Source organism: Chlorocebus sabaeus, unplaced genomic scaffold (assembly GCF_047675955.1).
Source record: "Chlorocebus sabaeus isolate Y175 unplaced genomic scaffold, mChlSab1.0.hap1 unalloc_scaffold_135, whole genome shotgun sequence".
Taxonomy (NCBI): domain Eukaryota; kingdom Metazoa; phylum Chordata; class Mammalia; order Primates; family Cercopithecidae; genus Chlorocebus; species Chlorocebus sabaeus.
The window spans coordinates 743,208-753,117 of NW_027327135.1; the positions used below are offsets into that span (position 1 = coordinate 743,208).

At 36.8% G+C, this 9,910-nt stretch overlaps 1 pseudogene; it reads left to right on the plus strand.

The window, feature by feature from the left end:
- Nucleotides 1-829: 829 nt before the first annotated feature.
- Nucleotides 830-9,452, plus strand: LOC119623515 (zinc finger protein 705D-like; annotated as a pseudogene).
- Nucleotides 9,453-9,910: the final 458 nt, after the last annotated feature.

Genomic DNA, 9,910 nt, shown 5'->3' on the forward strand with positions numbered 1-9,910 from the left:
AATAATTTTTCCACGGATATTGTTTTAGCTTTATTGTGTTGGTACTTTTACATACTATATTCAGGTGTTATTATTTTTCATAACTTACTTTAAAAATTGTGCCAAGTTTGTTTAAAAGAGATTTCTCCCTTGATTTTCAGAGGTCAGATTGTGTCTTCCATTACTGTTATTTTAGTTTAATTTTATTTTATTATATGTAAATATGTTGCATATTCCTTTTTTAAAAATGTGAGATTTTTTCTCTCTCTTGTTACACAAACTTTTTATGCAGTGTTCATTATGCACTTTAAAAATAAGTATTTTGTTTCAAGGCATAGTGCTTTCACACATACAACCTTAGAATAATTTTAAATTCCATTCCACTTTCACCATTCCTGAACTACTTTGAATATATTGGATGTTGGAAGCCATAAGAGGTTTTGACTTGCAATCCAGTCAAGATGATAGGATTTTCCATTTATAGTGTAATCTGATATATATTCGTTTTGGTTTCATACTTTAAAAAAATCTATTCTCTTTTACTTTGTAGTGACCTTTGCTTTTCTATTTGTGCATTGCTAGAATGTCAGCTGCTGTTTCCCTAGCACCTGAGATGTTACTCAACACTGTATAGTGCTGGTGTTGAGAATTGAGAGAATCTACTAAATAATAGCACTTTTCAAGACCGCAGTTCTGAATTAAAAGGAAGGGAAAGGACAGGCAAAAGAATATAGACATCAGCTATTTTTACTGAAGATCTGTTGGAGAACATGGTTTTGGTGTCCAGGAACTTGAGACCTAATACTGCATTCCTAATACTTCACTAAGGTGTACCTAAATAGCCCTGAAAGGGCGAGGAAGTCACAAGTCAGCCTCTTAATTGTTATGGGTGTCCTTAAAATATTAAGGGAATATTGAGGATGCAGAATGGCTCCTTCCTCATGACTTTTTAAGAGATCTGGGCCGGGCGCTGTGGCTCACGCCTGTAATCCCAGCACTTTGAGAGGCTGAGGCAGGTGGATTACCTGAGGTCAGGAATTCCAGACCAGCCTGACCAAAATGGAGAAACCCCGTCTCGACTGAAAATACAAAATTAGCCAAGCGTGGTGGCGCACGCCTGTCATCCCAGCTACTTGGAAGGCTGAGGCAGGAGAATAGCTTGAACCTGGGAGGTGGAGGTTGCAGTGAGCTGAGATTTCACCATTGCACTCCAGCCTGGGCAACAAAAGCGAAACTCTGTCAAAAAACAAAAAAGGAGAGAGAGAGAGAGAGATCCGGAGGGAGATACTAAGCTGTGCAGACTCTCATCTTGAAGTCACCAAATACGTAAGTTGTTATTCCTGCTCTGGTGAGAAGTTTGTCAATACAGTTTTTCCATGAATTAATGAAAATTTTAGACCCATAATGTAAGTTTAAAAAAATTTATCCTAAAGATTGCTTGTGTATGTATGTGTTTTGAAATGTATTTAATCTCTATATCTTGAAATAGTTTTTATAGATTCCACACAAGGGTCCGTTAGGAAATAAGTGTGTTTTAATTTTCTTATAATATTTGTCCTTTTTTGTCCCTGGCACAGTTTGTATATGACCATTTAAATTACTTTTAGTTCATGTTTGGGTTATAATCACACACAAATATTCTCTAAGGTCCAAATCTTATTTTGATATTCAAGGAAGAGTTTACATGGTAATAATAGTAAGGGTTACAGCTGGTTTCACTGAAGCTTTGTAGACATTCTCTAATACCTTATCTTTTTGAAGAAATATCTGTTCTGCTTGAATTATAGACTACATAATACATGTACTGTCAGGTACATTCATGGAAGGGACAGGCAGAAGGAGTCATATGTTACTGGAGTCTTGATGAACAGATGTAGGAAATAGTCCAAGGAATAAGAAAAAAGTTGATATTGAAAAGTGCTTGTTGAAGTCTGTAAATGTGCATTAAAATGCGTCAGTAAAAATAGACACAGTGAAGTTTGGGAACTGGGGTCTGAATCCTGGAGTCCCCAGAATCATAGAGAACCTTGATTAGGGGAGTAATTTTGTTAAAAAAACCAGAAGAGGCAGTGACAAGGCAGAATAGAATTAAAAGTATTTCTGTGTCATTTTCTAGTTTTGTAATTTTGTCATATTTGTCAAACTCTGTTGATTATTTATTAAACTGGTAAACTACAATCAGCAGGGTTATTATAAGGGTTAAATAAGGAAATTTATGTATATCTGTAAGCACAATGTCACAATTAATACAAAGTTACCCTTGTTATTTTTCCTGGACTTCATGTACAAATGGGTCAGTTAATTTTTTGTTATGACACATAATTATCATTTGTACATAAAATATATTTAATTATTTTTGTATTTTTAGCAGGGAAATAATACAAACATGTTTTCCCCCATCTCAAACACATGAGTTCATATAAACATATCCATCTATATACCTACATATCTATGTATGAATATACACATGGACATCAGTATTTCTCAGCAAATATATATCATGATAATCAGAGATATTGCAACTAACAAAGACTAATATAAACCATGATTGCAAAAATTTTAGATACCACCTTAGTAAAATATCAGATTGAGCTGCTAAATTTCTCTCAGCCCTAAGTCATTTTGTATTTTCTGAGCATCCCAGAGGATTGTGACTGTATACACAGGACAGAAACACCTTGACCCAGGGCACTGCTGCGAATTTCTGATGCAGGGGATTTTAAGGGCTAGATAAGCGGGATGGGAGTGTTGACCCTCCAAGTGAAATAAATTCCTGAATTGATTATCCCCATCCTAAAACAGATTTTTTTTTTTTTTTTTTTTTTTGTGATAGAGAGTCTTGCTCTGTCGCCCTTGCTGGAGTGCAGTGTTAGGATCTCGGCGCACTGTAATTGCCTCCTGAGTTCAAGTAATTCTCCTGCTTCAGCCTCGTGAGTAGCTGGGATTACAGGCAAGCACCACCATGCCCAGCTAATTTGTGTATTTTTAGTAGAAATGGGGTTTCGCCATTTTGGCCAGGCTGGTCTCGAACTCCTGACCTCAGGTGATCCACCTGCCTTGGCCTCCCAAAGTGCTGGGATTACAGGCGAGAGCAACTGCAGTTGACCCTAAAACAGATTCTTACTTGATTGATTTCCGAGTTCCAAGGGGAAATGCAAAAGTCGAAATTGAGAGAAAGTAAAAGTCGAGTAAGGCTTCAGAAGGCTGTGATTGGTGTTGGAGAAACATTGCTAGGGCATAAAGCTGGGATAATAAAATCTGAGAAATCCCACAGTGTTTATCTACAGGTAGAAATCATATTCCACATGTGGGTGGAGTCAGGGATCCCTTTGTTTTAAAATCAGTGAGGGACTTGAATATCTGGACTTGTGTCAATTAACATACAAAACTCAGTGCTTTTGATGTTCTCATTCACAAGATATCTGTGTTCCTTCTTTGTCAGAAACCATAGTCATAGGCTTCCTAATTTTGACCGTGGGAAAAGAGGAGAGGCCTCTGCGTGTTTGTGTCTGTTGGTCAGGCTGTGGTGCAGGTGGTGTCACACTTCAGTGAAGGTCTGGCTTTTCATCACAGGTTGGTCTGAAAATTATGTACAAGGCTGGTGTCTCACGTGTTCTTTCTCCAACCTCAGCTTTTCTTAGTGCCTGAAGTGTCTGCAAGTGGAAATCCAGAAAAAGACAGAGAGAAACTGAGTTCTTGACAATGCATTCACTAGTGAGTAGGGGATGCCTCTTTCTACTGAAATTATATCCATATTGCTGGCAAATGGGCAGTTTTCTCCAGTTTGCATGGGTGTTTCATTTTTATTCTTTTTTTTTGTTTGTTTTTATGATGCAAAATCCACCCAGCCTGGGTGTTCCAAATGCAATCAGGAGACTTTCAGGTATCTGGCCTCCAATTAAGTTTTCTCAGGACTCTAGGTTGGGTATCATGTGTCAAAGATTCCTAAATTATCAATATAATTTCTAATATTACACTACTTTATTCCAGCCCCTATGCAGGCTATTTACAAAAAAAGACATGAGAGATCTCATTTATGTATTTCTTTTTCTTCCATCCATCCTGTAACCTCATAGGGAAATAATTGACCCATTAACTGTCCCGTTGGCTGAAATAGACTTAGGATTGTGATGAATGCAGGCAATAGAGATGCGTGAAGAGCAGAAGATCACAGCCCAATAATGAGGCTGATGTTCTAGGAGCTGAGTTCAATAAATCCCATGTGATAGGCCTTGGGCAAGAGCTGCACAGTGTTGAGGAAGAAGGAGAGTTTGATAAAATATGTTTATGCTTTTAAAAACTTTGCAAAAGGACAACTAAAGAAGTCATTATTATTCTTATCCCCATTCATTTTACCTTTTGATAATTAAACTTTTTGCCTTCTGGTAACTGAAAGTAACATATAAGAAATACAATTACTTAACTATGGTTGCACACTCAGGAGAAGGAATATTGTAGATATAGTACAATTTAGGGTTCTGTGGAAATGCTCTATAAGGGCTGGTTAGAAAAAAACAAAACAGTAAAGAGGCCTTTTTATCCTTGTACAAGCCAAGTGACAAGTTAAAGTTAAAAGAGAGGCAGTGAAAACTGATGTTTGGATTGCCCAGAGAAAGTTGAGAACAGGAGGCTTCATATGACAGGAATCATCAGACTAAGACTTCCTCAGTATAGCAGCCTCAGCGGTCTTGTCTTGTGCGGCTGGACTGTCTTTAAGCCTTGTCATGAACACCTGAATTACATAACATTAGAGTGACTATATGTATGAATTGAATCCTATATTCTGCGTAAAACTTGTTCAGTTCTGAAGAATGCTGGAGTCTGGTTCATGACTTTCTAACTTTTTAATGAATAAGGGACCAATGACCTGTATTTCATAAATATTTGCTAGATAGGAAACATGTTTTCCATTACTTCTTTAGATTATTCAAAACACATAATAGGTCTTTTAACCATTTGATTGGTGAAAAACCTGTGGTTTATCTAGAGAAACAATTCATTTAATCATGGTCCTGTTTAAAAAGTAGTAAATCATGGTTATTTGCCTTGTGACAAATCTGTAATTTACTTGAAATTCATGGTAAATTTGTTTTATTTATGAAGGTTCAAGTGAAAATTTTATAATCAGTTATGTACAGGTGATTAACACATTACTGAAAAATATCTGGGCTATATTATGCCACATCTCATGCGATATTTCTTCATAAGAAAGTTTAATGGATTAAGAGTGGGTATGTCTCTGTGAGTGAATCTGAAAGGCAGATACCAGCTTAGTATTGAGAATGAACTGGCTGGAACCTAAAACACTGAGTGTTCTGCATACCCAGCTCCTACCTATGTCATCTCAGCCTTCCTCCTCAGGACATTAAAAGAGATTCTCTGTCTAAACTAAAATGTCTGTGATGTTTTAGAACAAAGTGACTTTTGAAGATGTAGCTATTGACTTCACCCAGGAAGAGTGGGCCATGATGGACACATCCAAGAGAAAGTTGTACAGAGAGGTAATGCTGGCAAACATCAGTCACCTGGTGTCCCTCGGTGAGTCCCTCAACATTCACCTATGTATGTAGACACACATTGACTCATTCATTCAATAAGTGTTGGAACAGCTTCCCCATATCTCACTCTAATCTCCTCTGATTCTCTCACAGATCTTATCTGAAAAAAGTTTGAGCTCTCTAAATCTGTCTGAAAGAAATATCTTTATTTTATTTTATTTTATTACGTTTTATTTAGTTTGTCACTCAATTACAATGTAATCTTGACAAGGATTTCATGGTTTCCTTGGTACTCAGTCTCTAATACTCAGAACACACCTGGGAACTTAATGAATATTTTCAATGTATTAAATTAAATATTTTCTAAATAACTCTTCTGCTTTAGTCGCTATGCTTAGGCTGAGACCAATTAGTAAAAACAATAGCAATATCTTTTCTGTATAGAACACCAATTATTTTTGTAAATCGAATGTTTTTTTTTTTTGTTCTGCATGAGAATAATAATAAACATACTGTGCAGAGGTTTAATTAATCTCTTTCTGAAAAGACTGTGTATTATGCACTGTGTCTTGGAACTTAGGCATGGACTCAGCATTCATAGGTCCTGACTGTTTTAAATTTTCTTTTCCTGATGGACCTTTCGTTTGGATTTATTTTCTAGTCTCACGTTGGGTCAGAAAAATCCTGGGGAGTTTTCTGTGTTCTAGGTCTTGTGGCCTGAGCTGACCTTCACTGTTTTTATTCTTCCTCGGTGGCCTGCCTTACAGTTGGTGATAATGCACATTTATTGACAGTGAACTCAAAACACATGTACTGTTTCCACTAACAGGGTACAGATAAGCAAATCCTATATAACTTTGCAGCTGGAGCAAGGAAAAGAGCTCTGGCGGGAAGGAAGAGAATCTCTGCAAGGCCAGAATCTGGGTAAGCAACAGGGTCCTGTGCTCTAATAGGAGGAGGTGCTTTGTCAATGAATAATATCAGTCAAATATTAATTAGCGGTTTTATCAAATGAGTGGTAATTTCTAAAATGTAGGTTAAGCTACTGGAGCAGAATTCCTTAGATGTTATTATCATTTTGTTCATATGTCAGATGCTACTCTTGTGTCCTCTTGCCTTTTCTTTTACTTTCGGGAAAAGGATAATTCATGTACTTGTTGGGGTTAAACTGTCACATGCTGCCTCTTTTCCCGATACCCCTGTGAAGACTATCCCTCTATTTACCTGCCTGATATCTCATCTCCATTTTAACTCTTTTCACATTTTAATTTTAAAACTCTTTTCTAATTGCTGACGCTGTACAATCTGTTTCTTCTATTGAAGGATTTTCTTCATTTGACACATTTGTCACATCTAAGTGTTAATTTTTGAAAAAAAATAAACCGGCCTTGGGGTTTTTCAATTACCATAATACCAAGGTAACAATTTATTTTTCAATTATTTCAGACAAGGAAAGTGCCCTTAAGAAAAAACACACGATATCCATGCATCCTATCAGAAAAGACACATCCACCGTTATGTCAATGGTGAGTTTTATAGCTGTGTACACCAGTCATCTAAGTTAAACACCTGGTAATGGGTTAAGTTAGTAATGACGCACAGTCACCTGAGTGTAATTAGGCTGGCATTAAGTGCTTTCTAAGCAAAAGAAAATTTGATACTTTGAATTCAATGAATAAAGTGACCTGTGCTCTAAACCATAACATGAGATCTTTAAAATAGAACAAGTGCATATACATTGCTTATGCTCAGACTTTGAAAGATATTGATATCATCACAATTAATGGAAAAGCTCTGCAGTTGGGATCATACAAAAGAGAAAATATCTGTGTCTGCAGGAGATAACGTGTATGCAAGTGTCAATCGAGAAAAATGACGAGACAAGTCTCAATCATTTTAGGAAATTTATTTGCCAGAGTTAAGGACATGCACCTGGGGGACAGGTGTATACCTTTCTCCAAAGATGATTTTCTCTAAATTTAAAGGGGGAAAGGGTGGGATATTGAGAAGTACACAATTTTCATGCAAAAGGTGGGTAGAAAAAAATAGTGATTCGTGCATTTTTCTGGCTCAGTGAATCTGGATTTTTTTACATAAGATGACATAAACAAATGAGGCAGAGGAATAATGCAGGAGAGCTGCATTTTATATAAGACAACATAGGCAAAATTGGGCAGGGAAACAATCGGATATGCATTTGTGTCTGGTGAACTGGGGATGACTGCGCCTGTAAAGACAAGCTATCAGTTTGCATTGCCATGGTGTAACTTTAACAGCTCATGAGGAATTTCCTTGTGGGCAAAATATGGGGGAGGCATGTAGCTTTTCATCTTGTAGCCATATTATTTAGGAACCAGAAGAGGGAGGCAGGTTTGTGTGACCCTGTTCTCAGCTTGATTTTTCCCTTTGGTTCAATGAGTTTGGGGTGCCAAAATTTAATTTCCTTTCACACAAGTAACACTGGAAAGATTACAACTGGGCTCTACCACTGAATGGTTGGTCTAGGATTCAAAGGTGGTGAAATGAATGTATAGATGTATGTCGGTAAATCATTAAGAGCTTTTAATCTTTGTCCCTGAAGGAGAACTCTCTCATTTTGGAGGATCCCTTTGAATGTAATGATTTGGGAGAAGATTGCACTCACAGTTCCACAATGACTCAGTGTTTGTTAACTCAGAGTGGAAAGAAACCCTACGTCAGCAAACAGTGTGGAAAATCCCTTAGTAATCAGTTCTCCCCTAAACCACATAAACAAATTCATACTAAAGGTAAATCATATCAATGTAATATATGTGAAAAGGTCTATACTAATTGTTTTCACCTTAGATGGCACAAGATGACTCACACTGGAGAGAGGCCATATGCATGTCATCTATGTGGAAAATCCACTCAGTGTTCTCACCTTAGAAGATATGAGAAAACTCACAGGGGAGAGAGACCGTATAAGTGTCATCAGTGTGGGAAAGGCTTTATTCAATCCTTTAACCTTCGAAGACATGAGAGAACTCACCTTGGATAAAAGCGTTATGAATGTGATAAAAGTGGAAAAGTCTTTAGTCAAAGCTCTGGCTTTAGAGGACACACAAGAATTCACACTGAAGAGAAACCACATGCTTGTCTTCTATGTGGGAAAGCCTTCAGTCTATCTTCTGACCTTAGATGATATGAGAGAACATGCACTGGAGAAAAGCCATGTGAATGCCATTTATGTGGGAAAGCCTTCAGTCAGTGTACTAATCTTAAATAACATCAGAAAATTCACCCTGGAGAGAAAATGATAAATGTCTTCAGAACATATTCTGACTTTAGATGACATAGTGTTAGGAATGACGAATGTAAGGAATATGGAAGAGACTTCAGCTGCAGTTGTAACGTCTAAACATGCCAAAGGACTCACATTTTGAAAAATTACTATGATCAACATGGACGTTACTTCGGTTACCTTTATTCTTCAGTCCTCATCAATAAATTCATATGGAAGAGAAATTGTATGACACGTATGTACCAAAGACTTGTTAGTGATCTGATCATAAATGACATGAGAGAGCTGAAACTGTCAACATAATAAACTAAAAGTCTTCAGCAACAGTTTTAATAACTTAAAACGTGTGGGACTTTCAGGTAGAGAATCTCTAGCTCTGTGTTCAGTGTGAAAATGTTTTTATGTGCAATTTGTTGTTAAATAACGTAAGAAAACTTTACCTGGATGAACCCTTTATTTGTATTTTCTGTGAATAAACATTCAGCCAAGCACTAGGCTTGATGTTCACAAGAAAACACAGTGATAAAATGCTGCTAAAATGGAAAATAAGAGAGGAAATCCTTTATAAGCTAAATAAGAAGGGAAAGTCTTTCCAAGGGCAATGAATTCTCTTGGAATACCAAACACTTCTTACTGGAGAAGTTATGCCTTGAAAAATCATGAGAAATCCTTTCTTCACAGAGAAACGCTTGTGGCACATGTGAGATTTCACACTGGACAAAACATGGTTACCATCTTGAAAGGAGAAGATTCTTTAGGGGTAATTCATTTCTTATTTGACATTAAGTTTCTCACATTGAGGAGCTATCAAACTTGAAAATCACTGTGGAGAAACCTGATAGATTTCTCATCAGAAAAGTGAGTCAAGAAGGTAGACCTCTAGAAAAAACTCTTAACATATAGTTTAGCATAATAATTCAGAAATTTGAGAAAATGTCTATTCATAAAAATGCAGCACATAAACGTATAATAGCAAAGTGACCTGGGCATAAATTGAATGCAGAATTATATAAGAAATCTCATTAAACATTTCCAATAGATCAATACTTACAATGTTGAAAGAATACAATCGGTTGTTGAAAAAACTTAGTGTGTTGGTGAAGTCCTTCTTTCATTTATGCAGCCCTAACAAATCGATTTGCATCTGCATTCCTTGGCTTATGGGTCGAGA